Source organism: Hyposmocoma kahamanoa, unplaced genomic scaffold (genome assembly GCF_003589595.1).
Source record: "Hyposmocoma kahamanoa isolate Upper Pololo Valley unplaced genomic scaffold, ASM358959v1 182, whole genome shotgun sequence".
Lineage (NCBI taxonomy): Eukaryota > Metazoa > Arthropoda > Insecta > Lepidoptera > Cosmopterigidae > Hyposmocoma > Hyposmocoma kahamanoa.
The window spans coordinates 558,884-579,161 of NW_020653713.1; the positions used below are offsets into that span (position 1 = coordinate 558,884).

Below are 20,278 nucleotides of genomic sequence, written 5' to 3' on the forward strand. Positions count from 1 at the left end.
CCAGCAAACGCAGAGCTTCCCGAAGACGTCTCTCGGTCTTTATGTTTGTACTATTTCGGTGTTAGTCTACAGTCCTTTGTAAAGTGGTGAGCGGTAATGACACGGTGGCCGGTTAGCGGGTCTGTTGCAACGCCGAGTGTAACTGTTTCGGCCCTTTTGTCCCTGTGATGATTGTTCGAGTGATGGGTTATCATTTTGCCGGTTGTGCTCTCGGCTTTCGCAGCAACAATGACGTTTTTAGAAAAGCCTCGGGTCGTCTGTTGAACTTAATTGAACATAATTTGATCGGAATTGAGTAATGGTAATCTAAACATGCGGGAATGTAGTTTAAGGTTACAAAGGTTTGTTCATCAAATTGGAATTGCTTTTCCTTTCAATTGTGTTGTCGTAGAAAGCATTTTAGGTTACTGAAAAGGTTGTACCCTTTCATTTTATACTTAACTGCTGTCTGTTTGACATTCCTTCCATTTTCGAAAAAATAATCTCGAACTAAATAAATACCTGAATAACAAGGCGTACGACTAAACTACGAATTATAAGCAATAAACCCGTATATACTAACATTCCTAAATAGATCTAGATTTGCTCCGTGACTGTAAACTTTACAAGGAGCTAGTTTCACTTTAATAAAAATGAACCGCGTACAAATTTCACGCAATAAACAAACGTTAACACTCAGAAGTCGCGATGGGCGTGTACGACTTGAATGTTTATTTCATTATTTGAGACATACCGACAAGAAGTATGCATGCAATGCATGGAGTTATAATAAAACGCATGGCGCGGTTGATTGTACGTGAATATAATCGCCTGAACTTTTCTTTAAAACATACTCGCTAGCTCTTATTGCTAATTGGCACGACACCTAGCCAGAGTAAATCTGACCCGGATAAGCCGGATATACCAGTGCGCACAGTTTAAGGGAATGACATGCTCGGAATTCTGGAGGGGAAGTCCAACCAGCCGCAGCCGGTGGCCAGATACCTAGGCTAGGCAGCGCGTGACAGAAAGTAAGGGTAGTTAGTTTTTATGGTAGGTGGTTAGGTAGTGTTGTTTTTCAATGTTGATAGCGTTGAAACCTCGTGATAAACAAAAGCTTGTAACATATATGAACAGGGTAGTAAACTGTCTACTGTGGGCACAAGTAGGTAATAAAATTGACAAACAGTTATAGCTCGGACGGTATATTGAAACGGACTTGGCTTGTGAGACAAGCGATTTGTAAACAGTGGTGTTACTACTCAGCGTGGTGGAGCTTACAACAATATATGGTCGTTGTTTACTAGGGAATGCTGTTGGTACAGACGAGAATAGCTTATTGGTCATCGATTCCGCCGTGTGGAGAGTTAATACTGAGTTTAAAATCTTTTGTTACAATCAGCGACATTTTATTATAACTTTATATTAGTTATAACTAGTGGTCGGATACTTGGATGTTTATTTACCTACAAAACTAAAATAAACCTTTAAAGTGTTATTTGTAATTTTATCTAACGTTTATTAATTAATTTAGAAGCAGTAGAGGTAGAGGTAGTTAATTGACACGTTGTTCACAACAAGAATGAACAACAGTGACTTTAATACGAAATATTTAATCGGAGAAGTAACACGAGGACGTTATAGTTCTAGCGGTAAATGTGTTTTACAACTAATTCGTAGTTCAAAATTTCGCTTATCACCTCCAACTGCGAGGATGAAACAATATACATACATATCACCACTTACAACAATAATAGGCGTAACACAAATTTGAAACCTAAATTTTTATATTACGTCATCGAACCTATAATTAGAAACATTTTTCTGTCATAACTGTAAGTTACATTTATCGAACATTCAAACAATTGGAACAAATACTCACTATACGAAAACGTAAATTTTCGGGAAATTAATTTTAATAATTCTGAAAGTAAGTTTAAATTTGAATGTGACATTTTCATTTGGTGACGGTATTGGTTTCTTCTTGCGAATTATATAATAAAATTTTGCCGATTACTGTAATACTTTCGCGCCTTTGTAGTTTTCTTAATTAGTATTGTGTACACAGTTTTATTGTGATTACCAAAACGCAGTATTATAATTATTTCGTATAGAAATCTAAACGCATTCAAATTTGAAATTAAAATTTTTCTGATTACGTATATTGTTTTTAATTGTTTGTCATTAATGTTAAACAGATTTTTTGGGTAGTTGTCCGTTGAATTAGAATTTTCTTACCCGCGAAAATAAAAACAGTTTCTTTCTGAAGCGTTGTGTAATCGTGAGACACATCATTTCCATCCCGCCCGTGGCCGTAGCAAAGGCTGGCCAACGCGGACAAATTTAAAAGTCACTACGGTAGTGATTGCTCAGTTCATTTTATTTCACTGTGTTATAAACACGGTGATTCATAGATATATGGAATTTGGTGTCCTAATGAGCCTGAAATTATGCCTAAACTAACTATTATTATAAAATTCAACTCAAAGTGAAGTTTATTAAATATATACTCAGGCTTTTACCATCCGCTATTGGGAATGACATTTGATAAAATCAACCAATCTCAGCATAGATCTCAATTAAGTTATGTTGAGTGTGTGCGTTATTATTATTATAAAAAAGTGTAATAATGAATGAATGATATTGCTATCTGGTACTCTATCTACATTCTTAGAATATGTAATTTATACCAATAATAATAAAAATATTACAAAATTCATAAAGACTTATTTGGGCAAACTGAAAAATGAATTAAAAAAATTACGTAAGTGGCACCAGCGAAATATCAAAAAATTATATTTCAAATGAAAAACCGATTTATTATTTTTTTTTCAATTTCTATTTATTTTTTTAATTTTAGTTTGATTTTGTTTATTAAATTTTATATCCCATCCATCCCTGACAACTCATTAGGCAAATGGGCCTTGTACCACTTTTAAATATCAATTCTCGTTTGCGCTGAAATCACAAAAATTAGAAGTCTAAAATAGTACAGCGTCAACAACTGACCTGTGTGTCTGTCTTCGTATATTCCAAAAATATTCTGTATTTATTGTAATAAAGATAATATCTCTAACTATGGGGGGGCTGTTCCATTCGGTGGTGTGGGAAAAACAGCAAAACATCTAATTACAAAATAAAACGGAATCACATTTCATCGGTAATTAAATATTAAATAATATAATTTTTAAATTTTCGTCCATTACGGCAAAACTGGTCGATTTGAAGTGAAACAGTTGACGACACCAGTCAGTTTTTTATAATCCCAAGCGAAGAGACGAATTGTGTTAAGCGACACACCTGGCCATAGCAGTTACAGTGCCACTCAGAGCTTTAAATCGCAAAAATCTGAGGGTCACTGCCACTGCGCCCGACACCTAGAGATATAGTTGACAAGTCCTATGTGCCTGTAATTTTACCAGCACCCTTACCTTTCAAAACCGGAACGCAAATGCTGTGATCTGCTTGGTGGCAGAAATAGATAAGGTAAGGCAGTACTTCCCTGGACAAACTCTTTCACAAGGAGCGCTATTGCCGTTTTAATGTTTTGTTATTTCATTAATGAACCTTCGGAAGGACAGTGGTTCGTTAAACGAAGTAAGGAAGGTAGAAATCGTTCCAACATTTCTCTTCGTATATTCTACAAAGCGTAGAAGCTCCGCACGTTTGTTTCCCACGATTGATAATAAAACAAAGCGGTGAAAAGACTGCGAGGCGATGTTTGATGCAGTAGGTTTGTTTTACTGCACTCATTACATATTCGGCAGTAACATTGTGATAAAACCTGAGGTCGAGGAAGGTTCACAACCCTTGCAGAACGTGTGAAGTGACCAGCAGCGGGACCTGGGATTGGATAGTGAACAGGCGCTTAAGGCTGCGACCTAATCTCATTTATTTACTAGCTACGTTACGAAACGTAACCGTATTTAGAGTTGTAATTTTAAATGACTTCAAAACAAAAAGTCTATTACATTATTATATTATCATTACGTTACACCTGTGGAGATATTAATTTTGGAAATAAGTAGAGGCCGCCGTCGCCTTAGGCAAGTACCTACACATTTTCTACTTCATTTGCACCATTATAACGGTATGTTGAAATTGTTGACGAAACTTTCAAAAATTTAATTATCGCACTTGGTAAAAACATTACAATACGTGGAACCCCAAGGATTACATGGAGTCTATTTAGTTTGATAGACGTAAGTATGTCATCATCTTCATCAATTCGTTATATGTTCTACTTTGGTACAGGTCTCGTTTATCGTGAAGGTTTAGGCTATGGTTTGCTACGCTCGCCCAATGCCAGGGTTTGTGACCTTTCTTGACGACTGAAAGAGTGTGGTCCCAGCCCACACCGACGGGAAAACGGCATGAAGTATATTGTGTTTATGCGAACCTACTTCGACGGGCAGTTTTCATAAAAAAATTTCACATTCATATAGTTTATTTGCAAGTCACCTGGATATAAAATAGCTGTTTTTAAGCTAATGTAGGTACATGACATGTAACACTGCACAATTTTGATGGCACATGTCAATTTCCAATTACATGATTAAAATTAAATTAGAAATAATTAATATCAACTATAAGTATATAACATTCATAAATTTCCGTAACTTAAAAATTGTAGTTACAGCCACAGGGATTCGAACTATCGATCTCCCAATTGAGAAGAAGGTAGCCATTTTCCCATTAGGTTACCATCGCTGTAGCCTATCACGTTTGTAGGAAATCAACTCGTTCAAGTCCCTCAATTCACCAGGCTGGGAAGCGTAGTCGGTCTAAATGGTGGGACGGCGTCGTCCGAAAAGCGGAATTCGTGTGTCCTTAATGACTGTAGATGTCGACCGCGGGCATGCCTACAAAACAAATTCCAAGAGGTTTGTTGCTTTTGTGGAAAGGTTCAAAATTGTAGGTAATATTTCGGAGAGAAGTACGTAATGTAATGAATATTTAATTGCGTGGAAACATTCAGAGCGTTGTGGCAATAATTACCCGTGATTACCATCCATGAGCGTGGGGACTTTTATCTAAGGATAATCACTTCATACCGCTTAAATTTCACATTGAAGATTTCGTAGTCGCAATAAGATAGAAAAGATAATTTTTGTAAGATGAATACTTAATAATATTTTATAAAGTTAAACAACTAATTTTGGCTAGGAATGCTTAATTGTGGTTTCAAAATAAAGCGATTAATCATTTAAGTGCATCGACATCTGTCAATTATTTTTTCAATAGCTAATTAAGAAGGTAAAGAATTAAATGTATATGTAATAAAACACTGTAATTATAAATAAGCATTTTCGATGAACGTCAAAACGTCCATATTCCAGCATTAAAATAACATTTAACGACATGGAGATTCCCACGATTCGGACGCGATTGTGACGCAAACGCTATGCTAATTGACGTGGCACAATGGAGGAGGACTGTGCGGCTACTTCTCTACTCATAATTGCCGTAAGTGTGAGCCATAATCGCAATCAAACAGAATTACAAGCGGATTGCCGTTTCATAGCACTCCTCGAGTCATTCTACTATTGTTACACGGAACAGAGATGCGCTGTGATTTCGGTGGTGGCGTGCGATTCGAATAAATGCGAGTTCTTGTATGCAGTTGAAAGACAGCAGCAATGGTTGGCGAGGTACCAAGGCGAGTGACATGCAAAAAATGTACCTATGCTCTGTAGTGGACATACATGTACAAGTCTCTAAGGTATGGGTCGCCATAACAGTCGGAAAATGTGCTAGGTCGTCAACCTGCCTCGGGTCAGAGTGACGAACTATGGCCTAAACCATCTTAAAAGGGACCTGTGGCTAGCAGTGGTTGATAATGGTTTTGTTGAGAATAAACGCACAGTTATTTCGTGCGCGTATTTGAATTTACAGTGGTACATGTGTTGTTTGATTATGAAAATACTGTGCAGTTTAAAGTCCTTAATTAAGCACATAATGACCTACGTGACGACACTGTAATTAACCACTGTATGTAATTAATGACTTGGTGTAAACCGACTTTACACGGCGGTTATTTCCAGCAGTGTAAAGCAAATAAGCGAGGGCGTAAGAGACACTTTTAAGCGACATCTGCCAGTGACCGACGGCGACGTCAAATGTAATAATCATAACGAGGCAGACAATCACACCCTTTGCCTGGTCTCAAAATAGGGAATTCCATTTACCAAAATTTGTTCGTTTCGTCGTAACTGCTTTGCCACAGAGGTCATTCTTTAAATAACCACTTAAATATGTAAAGTAAATTTACGAATAGAATACTTTGGTTAATTTTATTAATAACGAAACTGGTGCATCTTTACGTTTAATAAATAAGATCGAAATCCTGCGCCATGTAAATAAGTACATTCTATTTTGCGACTAACACTTGGCCATATTTTTTGTCGCGACATCCTAGTGATGAGGTGCAGACGGAGGCTGTGGAAGAGCAACGACCTTCCTCGCCTCCCGCCTAATTATCCTACCCCCCTCACCTCCCCCGCTCCCTGCGCCGGCACAAATCAAGCCTCGCTGCGGTTTGCTAGAGATTGTCCTCGAAATTAGACACGTTTCCACATTTCAAAGTCAGAGGCATTTGATTCGATTAACTCGAGACAAATGATAATGTATGGAACCTCACGCACTGAACTTAGCATATAATTAAAATTTCCGAACGCTCTTAGTAAATAAAGATTTTGATCAAACTAGTTTGAGAGCTTGTCTAGGAAGTCTGTGTATGAAAGTAAAACAATAATCACACTCGCGGAGAAAGAACATTAGAAAATGTTAATAATGTCTAATTTACTTTGAATAATTAAGATTCCTTTCAGAAATGTAGAGTCGAAAAAAGTTAAAGCAATAAAATGGCGGTAATTTAAACAACAAAATGCCTTCTTTGCGTGTTCGCTTTTAATCACGAGTTAGGCAAAGAAATGCGACTGCACCTGTGGCAAGCAGCGAGACTGTAAGGAATTATGCCCTCTTCCCATTAGTTCCCAGGGCGCCGTGAGAAAAGATTTCTATCCGCGGACGCCATTCATTTTTGTGCAAAAACCTGAGCGTTCGGAAGCACGCCGGAAAGGTCACACGAGAACGCAGCTTTTAAATTAAAAGAAGGAAAGGAAATGAAACGTATCACTCTATCACTTGTCAATGCCTCTGTTACGTCTTAGAAGGCAAGTAAGTTGTAAAGAAATTAACAACCCTACATTAGCGTTACAGTGCGTTTATAAATTTTTGAATGCAAGAATTTTTGTTAAGAAGTTTTTTCATGCGAAATAACGACAAAAAATAAGTTAATAAATAAACTAGCTGTTCTTGTCCGTAGTCTCCATAAATTTATTTACGTATACGTTTATATACTAAGCTACATGTTGATAATCAAAATTTGCCATTTAGGTACCAAGTTTATAACTATTCTGTAATAAAATATTTATGCTAAAGTTATATTATAGCTTTACCCAGTGTGGCAGCAGTAGAGTTCCTTGTGAAAGAGTTCGTCTAAATAGTGTTGCCTCTTTAACTACTTCTGCCGCCAAGCAGTAATGTCGCCAAGCAGCATTATTGTGTTCCGGTTTTGAAGGGTGCTGGTGAAATTACAGGTACCTGGGACTTGTCAACTTAATATGTCACAGGGTGACGGGCGCAGTGGCAGTGCCCCTCAGATCTTTGCGATTTAAAGCTCTGAGTGGCACTGAAACACAGTTATGGACAGGCGCGTAGCTTCGACTTGTTGGTCCCGTCGCTTGCTATTATAAAAAAAACCCATTTAGTTCTTTCAGGTTGATTTGATGAACCATTTTTTTTTAATAAAAAAAAGTGAACAAATGTCTTTTTGAGCATCTTAGTCCTTCTTCTCTGAAATCTGCCTTACGAATTGGTGATGTTTAATTAATTCACGATTTATTAAATAACGATATATTATGAATATGAAATGTCGAATTTGAAACGGCACGTTCGGTGTTTTTAATTTTTAAGTTACGACATAATTTTTTAAATTATTTTAATGTTAAGTTCTTCAACTTTCGCGGTTTTTCCGGATCTAAGGCACTATACCAACAGTGTGATTAAAATTTGCTCTGGGCCAGGACATACAATTGGTGGAAGACGATGATGATGGTGATGATGACGATTTACAACTACTGTTGCCTATGCTACGCCATGTCCGCACAACAGAATATCATTGCAGACAAATCACCTACCATACAAAAAACCGCTCGTAAGTAACGTTTTGCTCAACCTATTGAATAATTACCTAAACAAAACATCTTTCAATAAAAACTTGACTAAGATTAATAATGCTAAGGTACTACATATCTTCGCAGGCGAAGATAGAGAAGAGACCATCCATACAGAGTTGTTAAACGTTCCGAGTTTACAGTTACTCTTTTATACATATTACAATGGCGTATCAGGCGAAGGCATCTGCGCCCGCGGCCGCAGCTTTCGAACCGTACAATTTATAGGCGCGTGCGCATCCCATGCACTAATGCTATGGAAATAATATACGTCTAATGAATTTGTGATTTGTTTTGCTAAACGCGCTTTGTTGGAGTTTTGTTTTGTTAATCTGCAAAGTGTGATCTACCGCTCGCGTTTTGAATTATGGGCTTGTAGAGCGAGATTATCCTTAGGGACCTAGTAGAGCACGCAATTGCCTTGCATTTTAAGGTCTTTCATCGCGTAAGACCAATATTTTCACTCAACATACTGAATATATTTATTCATTTATTTGTGGTCTACGTCTATACGTATTTGTAGAGTACCCACTACGTACCTACACTTGAAAGACGCCCCAGTAGCCTTTTTATAACTGCTATCTTCAACGTAAAACTATAACTGCAGTTCTAAAGAAGTACGTAATAGTTAAAACGGCAATCGTTTCATTTCTTATCAGTTTTTGTTGTACAATAGCCTGCGAGGTGGCGAGAGCCGTGGCCGCCGTTAGATTTGTGTTTACTGCTCACGGCTAGGACTTGCCGGTGAGCGCTGATACCTACTATATTCATTTTGTCGACAACCCATTATACACCTCACGGCTGGCCACGGGTCTCTTCCAAGGAGAAATTTGAGACCATAGTCCGCCACGCTGGTCCAATGTTGGGGGCTTCACACGTTTTTAGAGACACGTGAATCTCCATCGCAGATTTCAGCACAAGGTTTTCCTTCACGGTTAGAAAGAGGAGACTAATGAGTCATCGCCTAAAAGGAGACCCGTGCACAGCAGTGGATTGATTTATTTAAATTTTTATTGAATTGATATTCAATTTTTTTTACGTGAAATTACTCCAATACTTTGTTATAATTATTTAGAAACATTGAACACTTTGAAAAAATTCCTTCGAATCGGCTGGATTCGAACCGATGCCTTCTAGCATAGCGTGACAGACGCTATACCAATTAAGCAACGGAAGGAACCAGCGGACCTCACGAATTTTTCTATATGCTTGGTGTCGTGTCTTTGTATTTGGTTTTCAACGAGTGTTGAGCTTATTGATTTATTCATTTATTTAAGGATACGCCATCAATTTAACTCAAAAACAATCTTAGAAATAAATATACATACATTCACCATACAAATATATACAGAACTAAACATTTAGAGTTAGCCAATAAGATGCAAAGAATAATCTAAAATAATAATAACTAAAAAAAAATTATAAAGGACTTAAGATTTAAACAATTGCTCGCACATGCAAATAAACTGTTTAGTCTCTGGTCACAGTCCAGTCATTGTATGACTGCATGAGTCTGTTCAAGGGGGCATAAATTCCGAGATTCGTTCGGCCACTAGATAAGACTATACTAGATACGATTTATAAATGGATTGACAATGATGATTGAATACTACTAAACAGTCACAAATGTACATACATAACTGAAGTCATTGGTACGTGCCGCCGTAGGGATACAAACCGTCGACTTTGCAATTGAGAAGCAACTGTTCGCCACAGTATCGCTGTACTAGTTTATTTAACAAGATATAATCACAGATGCACAAGTCACATTTACGTTGTTCTGATCACACAGTATGTAAATAAAGCACTTGTGTTATGGAAATCGGAAACAACGACGGTACCACAAACACATAGACTGACCCGAAACAATGTAGAAAAGTTCGTTTTTCTACATTGACCCGGTCGAGGATTGAATCCGGGACCTCAGAGATTGTGACAAGCCACTCGATCACAGAGGTCGTCAATCTAATTATTATCGAAACCGTTTGTGACTGCAATCCAGTTACAATGTAAACAATATAGAAGTAATGTAACAATGAAATACGCAGGAAACAAAAGTGTTACAAAATTAATTTTAAAGCTTAATGGTTACAAAAGTAAAAAGATATTTATAAGCTCTGAAAACGAATCTTAAAATTGATTTAACTTTGTGAAAATACGTATATCCAAACGTCGTTATTGTGTGCTAACTAATAACTAATAACTACGTACTATTCTAGGTCTACTTTAAGACAGTTTATTGATTGCCTTTACTCAAGCGTATCTTAGGTCCTACAATTTAAGCTAACTCTATGCCAACGGCAAGTACTTCGGGTGTTCCCAATATTTACCTAATACAAAACAACACTCTTTGCTTTGGATAGTGCGTTGGTACTCTAGCGGTTGCCAATGTGGCGCTAGAATGGAGGTCCCGGTAGGCTCAATTTGAGTAACGGACTTTTCTAAATTGGTTCTGAGTGTCTTGAGTGCTTATAGCACAGCGAATTACCCGGTTTGAGACCAGATGTGGTTGTTTTTAACTGACTTCAAAAAACAGGAGGAGGTTTTCATTTCGACTGTATGCTTTTTTGTATGTATGTTACGCGATAACTCCGTGAACTTATGCATCGATGAGGATTCTTTTTTGTTGGAAAGAGGACACCTCAGAAGTGGTCCCATTTCAAAAAGAAGAAAATATTCCACTTCTAAGGGTGGCAAGCCAGGGGATGAATGGCTTTTTAGGTCGTTTTTTTAGTACTCTGTGTAATACTCAGTGCCACTCAATGCTTTCCATCACCACCATCTGAAGGACACTGCCACTGCGCCCGTCATCTTGAGACTTAAGTTAACAAGTCCAATGTACTTGTTATTTCACCATACCCTTATCCTTTAAAACCGGAACGCAGTAATGCTCACATTACTGCTTGGCGGCAGAAATCGGTAAGGTATAATGACGAACGACATCCATAGTACATCCCTTGACGAACTTTTCCGCAAGGAGACTACTGCTACTAAGATCTGGTATTTTATTAAAAAATTCTAACAGTTTGAAATTTGCGAATTACCGGATGTTTCCAATGTCATTGTTTACAGTTTGAGTTGGAACAATAATCTATTTTCATACAGTTTGTTACGTACGAATTTAAATGAATAATAGCTTGGAAACGCTTGTGCATATGTACGTTCGATCCATTCATAATCATTCGAATGACGTATGTACAAGTTCGTTAATCGGTAACGCATGAAAACTACGTAATCAATGTTTTGTTGAGATCTATATACGGCATTACAAAATAAGCAAACCCCTTTTAGGGTCAGGGGGTTCCACTTTTATGTATAGAGAGCAGTAATACATACAGTAACTATTTGATTTCTTACTAATTGACCTTAATTTCGTCGTATTTTACTATACCGTTGGCTTTTATATTTAGACACGTGTTATTGCTTAAAACAACACTTATGTCTTAGTGTACAAGTTACGGTGTCAGTGTGTATCCAAGTGGAATTTTTACACCATTCGACATTTGTTGCCAAGTGTACTTGTACTGGCTTGTACCTATGTTCGTCACGCAACGCTGGCTGCCCCTACCTCGCCGCTTTCCTGTCACGTTCCAAATACAACAGTTTTTTCCAAAACTTCTATCCACTGCCCGTCTCAGTCGTCGACAGCAATGCATTGTGTCAACTCGCGCTGTAATAGTACACGAACAAAACATTTAAGTTTTTGTGGTGACATAAGTGCGCCGTGTGACAGTGTGTCGAAGTCCAAGGTCTGGTGTGTCATTTGTAAAATTCAGCCGTTCAGTTTATACAGGTAATGTTAAAATGGGAAAAAACCGCGAATGCGACGCATTGTATAGCTATTAGGTATAGGTTTGAGAATTAATTTACCAATTTAAAAACGACTACTATAATACGAGTAGTATATCGGAAACTTTGTTAGATAGTATCGCTTTTGTTATCTCCTAATTGGCTGCGAGGGTTTGCAATCCAGTTGGCCCAGAGGTCTTTGAACTGAAACTGAGTGAAATAAAAAAAAGCCGATGATGCAATGGAAGTAGCAGCTGACCTCAGTAATGGCATACATCACTTCGGCCAAAGTCCAAATATTTCGCTATCATCGACTTTATTTTCACAACAAATCGTTTACCACGCACTGCAGTCATATTTCGAATTCGTAAACTCGTTGATTTTAATAATTACAATGAGAATCGCACAAATAGGATATACTACCGTTTGATGATAGAACATGAGCGGGTTTTTGCCGAGTAAGGTAAGTAAATTATCTATCAAATTGTGAATATTGCATTAAAAATGATGAGAAACCTCAATTATTATGCTTTGTCTAAAGCCTATTCTGAATTAAGTAGGTACGTACGTGATTATGACCAAATATGTACCTCTGAAAATAGGTACATAAAACGGTAGCACAAATAGAAAATTTATTAGTGTGTTTGGCTCTGATCTTAGGCACCTAATGCGCTTCCTCGATTATAATTACATAAAAGAGGTTCAGGCCATAGTCCGCCACCCTGGCCCATTGTTTTCTTCGACATATGCGTCAGTTTTCTTCGATAAGAACAACTAAATGTAACTTAGAAAACCAAGTCGTTACATGCCGTCACAGGGATTCGAACCGTCAACTCCTCAATTAAGAAGTAACCGTTCGCCACCTAGGCTATCTGCGCTCTCTTTAAGATATAAAAATGGACGTAACATAGAATATATTAATTGCCTACTCAAATGTTAAGTATTGGAATCGTCCCAAGAGGTGTGTCAGGTATAAACAATATTAGTTTTTGTACGCGATGTGAACGAACTGCAAAATTCCGAATACACGTTTGACCACATGTCAACGGGCAAACAAATCGTTAAAATAAGTTTCTATGTTTCCACCCACGATTTTTACGCTCTTAGAACAAGACAAAGCCTCATATCATTTAAGGAGGAATAATTAATTGACAATGCTATAAAAAATTGCAATTGCTTTGAAATTCTAATACTGTTTTGAAGAAATTATAATAATAAGCAGGTACATATGTATGCACCTGCTTATTTTATTATTATTATTAATTATTATATTATTGTGGTAGTCCAGTAAGTGAACGACTGCTTCTTAACTGAAGGGCCGATGGTTCGAAACCCTGTGACGGCATGTAACGACTTCAATTTCTAAGTTACAATTCCTGATAGGCCCTGCGCCTGACGGGACAGCACGGCAGGGATTTTTTGGTGACGATTAGTAATATACCTTAGTGTTATGACATTATAGTTGCAATTTTAATTATAAATGGTCGTAGTAAAGTAACAAAAACAAAGCTGCGACAGATAAGCTTATGGATACCTAGCCGGTAGTCTACTAATACGGTCTATTATGGTTCTATTCTTCTTTTTTAGCAAGACTCTCATTTTTAAATATACGACTGATAGTAAATTTGCTTGCAACATTACTGGGTTGAAGAGAGGCTAGGCGCGAGCACGTTGTCGCGATGGCATGCTTCGGCATGTCTAAGGATGCTGCGGCATAATTGCCGCCTGTGTGCGCTTGCATCTGGAAGTGTCGAAGGATCCCTTCCCATATCGTCTTGCCAATGGACACCGGGTCTTAGTTAGCAATCACTCTAATTAACGATGAAGGGAACGTGTGAAGTCACGAGTAGAGTGCCGTACATGGAATAAACCCTCTCATCCGGTAAGACCCGTGCCCACCTGTGGAACATACAAAGGATTGACAATGTTGATGATGTACCTTTATCGATCTATGTTTTCACGGGTAAGGAGGCTATGAAATGATTTATAAAAATATTTTTAATAATAGTAATGTGAACCATTCCAATTACCTGGTCTCAAATTGGGAAGTTCCTTGGTCTATGAGTACCAGCGCAGCGAAATTTACTGCCCAGCACCTTCAGGCCAGAACCAATTTAGAAAAGATCGTTTACCAAATTGTTAAAGGGAATAGTCCCGGGACAGCCTCGTCTAGCTTTCACCGAACTCGAGAAAGTAAAGTCCTATTTCTTAATAATTTGATCAATGTAACTGTAGGTGATTATTACAATAGTCATAGTAAAAAGGCTTACATCAGAATTTCAACATAATATCGCATGAACTATCTTTAACTTTTGCGTGTCGGATTGCGTCTTTGACGTCCGTTTTATCTCAGAGATACGTTTAATTTTAATGTTTAATGTTGATGTAGCGTTATTTTTTAAATTCGTTTATGGAATTTCGCCGTTCTATAAGTGGATTTGAGAGTGAGCAGGGCAGTTGAAATTGTTAATATATTGTGTTAATCATTTCGTGTAAAGGTAGGTGTGATGTGCCACTGGCATAGATTTTTACCTGCATTTTGTTGTTAAGGAAAAAATGGCGTGCAGGGGCACGTGTGCATAAAGGGTGGCTGTATATAATAAAACATGTGCCAACGCAGGTGCGCACTCACGCCAACTGCTGCAATACCATTTGCGCCATCTTTATAAAACAACAATTGTCTTTTTTCCATTAAGGTAAAAAGTAGGTTATAGCAACGTTGACAGTTTGAGTAAAGCTGCAGACGAAGATTTAAGCGTCACGAGTTGACAACTAACTTGATGCCTGTAACACAAGTAGTAGTAGCACAGTTGATAGGTCCACCGTTCAATTTCCAGAGCTTTAATTTGTAAGTTACGTACATTTATGAAAGTTTCTCTCCCTAACGGTGACAAAAATATCGCGATGAAACTTGCATGTAGGCGAACTGCGCCTTAAACCTTTCCTTGCGGAAGCGCGTGCCCAGCAGTTGATGATGACGGGTAACACATGATGTTATCAAACAAATTTCTGAGACAACAACTTATTTTTCTTTTTTTTGTGTTTTATAAGTATAAGTCACAATATCTTATTCTTATTAACAACTCGCGTTTCACTCAAAACGTTTGGCGGAGAATTTCATAATACCTGTCAAATCACTTGAAGCACAAAAAACGAAGAAATAAGAAAACGAAGCAGGGATTTGCTTAATTGATATAAATTTGAAGTGTATTATTAGCTTTTGCAAAATTAAACGCAAAAAGCAAGCAGGTACGATGAATTTTACCATATGCCCTAAAACACATTGTAAATTGCATCTGTAATTAAAAATAACTTTTACGTTAACTCGTTTAACACTGGCCGCACAAGACGAGCACCAACGAATCGCAGCGCCAACGTCATCTTTTAAAATTATGGTATTTTTCCCTGTATTACACCAAGAACTCATTAAGTAATTATGTCATTAAAATGAACCAATGTTTGAACAATATATTACGTCTAATGAAATTTACTACGATGAGAGATCGTCCAAGGAAGTACTGCCACCACAACCGTTTCTGCCGCATGTAAGCATTACTGTGTTCCGGTTTTGAAGAGTAAGGTGAAACTACAGGCACGTGGGACTTATCAAGATATGTCTCAGGGTGACAGACGCATTCTTTTTTCAGTTAGTGTAGGGATCGCAGTCTTAACCGATCTGAAATTTGGTGTACTATGTAAGTCCGACGACATTACATTAATGTGGTAACCTAGGTTTGATGCTGCAACTAGGATAGCTTGTTGGCTGTTCAACTCCTCAACTACTGACAGTAGCACTATCGTGTTTGGGCTTATTAAATTAGTCGTTTTTTAGAGCTGTTTAGAGCTTTGACGAAATGACTTTATTGAGTACATTATTTTATATTGGGATTTTTTTCAATTATAATTTCGGTTTTATTACAAGTTATTTAATTTTAATGTTCTTTTCTCCTAAATGTTTCCTTTATTTTTCCAGATAATGGACTGTGCTCGTTTCAATGGAAGAAGTACATAAATAAGGTGAATAATTATTTTTAGTTTCCATAATATTAATGACTGTGTAGAGATTCAACGGTACACCTCTTATAGTTTCTCTGATTCTATGAATTTTCCTAGCTTTTTATTTGCACATTAGCACAAAACAATTATACAATCACATAGCACGGTATACTGTCAAAAGTAGTAAATGAGCCTGAAAACGCTTCGACGTCAATAAAATTGTTCATGATCGTTTCATATTGTGGAGCGTCGTCGAAAATTGCTTTCGAATCAGCTCGTGCATTAAAGTAGAGTGATAAGTTTAAAGAAAAGGACATTCTTACACTAGTGTCAGAGCACATTTATGAAAATTTAATTTATGTTAAGAATAATACGAATTTTTTTAAATCAAGAATAGTGACAGAAATAACATAAATAAGAGGAATAAAAATGAACTAGCTGTTCTTGAAAGTCGTCTTCACAAAGTCACGAATTCATTTGCGGGGCAATGTATACGTATATATATATGTATAAATTTCTATAATAAGATCCCAGTTGATATTCAAAATTTGCCATTACGAGGCTTAAAACTATAGTGAAACAAATACTTTATACTAAAGGTTATTATACATTAAATCAAAGATTATTATACAGTTTCTGCGTGCTTGGGAGACAACATTTCGTGTTAGGGACCCGTTCAGCTCATGCAGGTACTCTCAATCTAAGATGTTTGAAAAAAATATTTAAAATGATAAATGTATATTTACAAAGAGCAACTTACCTAGAGTTGCTTGCTCATTCTTCACAGGGGAATTTGCCTTAGGAATGAGCAGTAGAGTTTAACCAATTTCAAGTGTTTTTGTGTTTTTTTTATCAATGAAATAAAAATGATTTCAGTTTTAGTTTGAAAGTAAATTTTAAATTCCATTTATATAGCTCATGAAAACCTTTGATATGTTTGTTTCTAATATTCATAGCGCTTGTTAGCGGATATTAATAAAAATATATTAAAATCCTTTTACAATGCGCCATATGGTTATCTAAATTAAACAATATTGTTCTTAACAACTTGGTCAAACCGTATCGTGCGTTTCGGTAAATGTTTGAGCAGCTTCAATCGCCCACAATACCATGTTTGTCGAGCTGCATGTTGACCGTCCACGCTCGATTTGTACTACAATGCTCACCAATATACTATTTGCATTCCTAAAACTGTACTGATCCGTTCAATAAAGTTTCACATACGTCTATTGAACAGCATCGTTATGTTGGTATTACTTGACTAAACTTTACCGAATAGTTAGCACTTTCATTCGTCAAATCGTTTTTAGTCGCCGGTGTTTAACTTGTTCGAAATTCTAATTTAAAAAAAATACTTTTTTTTTCAAAGAACGAGGTGATTGCTGTCAGTTAACAAAATTTTGAATAATTTGTGTTAAATAAATAAGCGACTGTAATTTATGAGTAAATCGCTTGAATTGATGATGTTGCAATTAGTAATTCTTATAAAGCGTTGAAGTAATCGTTTTCAACTCGTGTCACGTTTCATTCGTGTTGAAAATTGTGTTGATTACTAAATCAATAGAGTCGACAAACCGAGATTTAATCTTGACAAGCAAGGAAATAATAGACAGGGCATTGTTGGACGCTGATATCAGTTTCTTCCTGTGTTCCGTGAATCATAAAGCTTGTTGGATTAGACAGGTGTAATGTGCAAGTTAATCTTACGTCTTGAACTTTGCAATTTATCTTGAGTTTTGTTCATGTTTCAATTAAAATATTCATAAATCGACTTAAATTGGAGCCGAGTTCTCGTCGATGCGGCGGTGGCGCCGTGGGAACAGGTGACACAATGGCGAGAGCGAGAAAAGGCTCTCGATTCTATAGCACCCTAGTGCCAGCCATTGGCACTCGTACTCGCCGAGAAACCGTGAGACCCGTGGGACACTTTTCCGGATCTACAGCCGTACATTCGACACGTGTCACTTTTCTAACGTAAATTGTATTAAATTTGTATTGTAACTCATAATAATAAGGTACGTAGATGAAAGTTAGACTGGCACTTGTACTCACAGACACTTGATGCCGACGAACGGCCTGAGACCAGTGAGTGATGTCATAAATTTAACATTATTTAGTGCCTAGGTGATCTGCCAGTGTATCTATACATTAGCGTCGTAAAGAGACCAGTTCGACCGTGAACCTCGCGGTGTGAACGAACTCATTTAGGAGTCAAAATGGTCTGTGAATTGCATTTGCCTGGTCGTTCGTCTAGAGACGTGACTGCCGAGTGTTTGCGTGTTGCTGGTCGTATTTTCTCGGCGCGGCTCTCGTATATCGGCTTCGACGGGCCCGTACATCAGTGACCCCGGGTCCTGGCGCGGTCACGATGCGCCATGCGCCACACTTAGCACGCACTGTCCCTTGCTGCGAGCTGACTAATGTTGTTGTCAGAGCGAACATTAATGCCGCCGATCCTCGCGCTTCTGAGACAAACGACAGGGAAGTGATGGCGCGATTCAAGCTAAGGCTATTCAAAGTGGGAAATTCTGCGTTAAAGCGGTAATCGGTCATCTTTTCGTGTATTGCCTGCGAGTAAAATGTAGAGTATTGCCGGGAATGGCGCATCGTGACCGCGTTCACACGGTCGGGAAGATTACCGGCCTCAAGTCGCGTGATTGATCGCCCGAATGCGCGCAGCTACGACTGACGAACGAATGAGCGGATTATAACTTTTGTCTGTCTCACATTCGATGCTTGTTTGAAAGAACTACGCTGTCGCAACACTCAGCAGTACGCCTAAACAGCTTATATCACAATATTGGTACAGTGTACAGAAGACTGCGAAGGCGAAACTTGAGTATGAATTATGAGCGAAGGGCCGGCGCGTAAAGATTGATTGCGTGAAATGCCAATTTGTTCCACTTTTCTCCAAGTCGAGCTGTGCTGGCATTAACATCTTGTTTTATACCACGGGCGTTTTATAATTGATAAAATACAAAGCCCCTTTATTTGTGAAAAAAAAAATTCGGTTATAAATTGAATCGAGTCTAGTTAACGAGTTCACTTTGTTATATAAAACTTTCTACATAACATAAAAATTGCCCCTAAAAACGAATAGAATTCTTACTTATAGGAGGGACCGAAAATCTCATTTGAAGGCTATATATATTAGACTGACTGGTATATTAAGTACTCCCACACGAGGAACTCATGTTTTTGTGCGACAACACGGCGTGAGTCATGCCGCAAAACACATTGGTACAAATTAGAGCCGAGGTGGTTTAAAAATAGTAAATATAATATGTAGGAACTGCTTAATGAACATATTTTATTACACTGTTCTTAAGGTAAAGATACATTTTCTATGGAAAATAAGTAGCGTTAATAACTTGTGAATTTCTAGACATTATAGATATTGCGAATACAACTGTGCTGTTTTAGCCACGTACGTCCCACTACCGGGCACGGATGAGGACATGATATATACCTTACCTTGACCTTTATTAATGACGATCGATGTTCATCTTTTTTTGTTTAGCTGATTATGTCAACCTCGCCTCGCCTAAAGAAAGCCTAGACCTTGGACCCTCTGCTTTTTGTTATGGATCACAAGTATTCAAAAAGTATGCGAATCGCTCGCTTCTAATAAATAATAATTTATTTTGTGTCAAAGTTAGATTCCATTCTAACGTTTGTTTTTGATTGCAGCATTCCACGATGCTTACCGAAAATATATACTTCTCATAAACTCATCAAATACGTTTATAAAACGATTAATTTTTAATATCAAATGTTGTGACAATTTATCGATAGGACGAACGACAGATATATCGACCAGCATAGACACTATTTCGAAACGTCGAAGAATTGTCAAACGTTCGGATATTTATACAAATGTCACATAACCGATCGTTTAAAAAAATCATTATCTGAACTCATTGTTGCTCACAGTGCAGTTCGGATACACGTCTCTAAAAAAAAAAACGGTACGCAAAATAGTCTTTCTATCATATATTTGTTCTGCTCGAACCTTATCGTCCATATTTCCTCTGATTAGATCTGTATCATCAAAATTATGCGTAGTGTAATTTTGATTCTAATCCCGTTCTACAGTTATAATAGCGCATATTGTGGGAGTACGTACGAAAATATTCAAGAACAATAGTCGATTACATTATGATTTAGTTTATTTTCACAATAATTACATTTTGACTGTATTGAGTTTTGCGGTTGGTTATTATACAATACAATACACAGGTTATATAGAAGCTGACATGTACAAAATAGGTATAGTT

General features: G+C 37.4%; 1 long non-coding RNA gene across 1 annotated transcript in view; it reads left to right on the top strand.

Moving 5' to 3' along the window:
* The window catches only part of LOC113226167, a 41,156-nt gene that overhangs the window by 5,445 nt on the left and 15,433 nt on the right, over positions 1-20,278 (top strand). Inside the window, exon 2 of the long non-coding RNA XR_003310069.1 lies at positions 15,979-16,022. This is a non-coding gene — a long non-coding RNA (uncharacterized LOC113226167). The remainder of the gene's footprint in view (positions 1-15,978; positions 16,023-20,278) is intronic.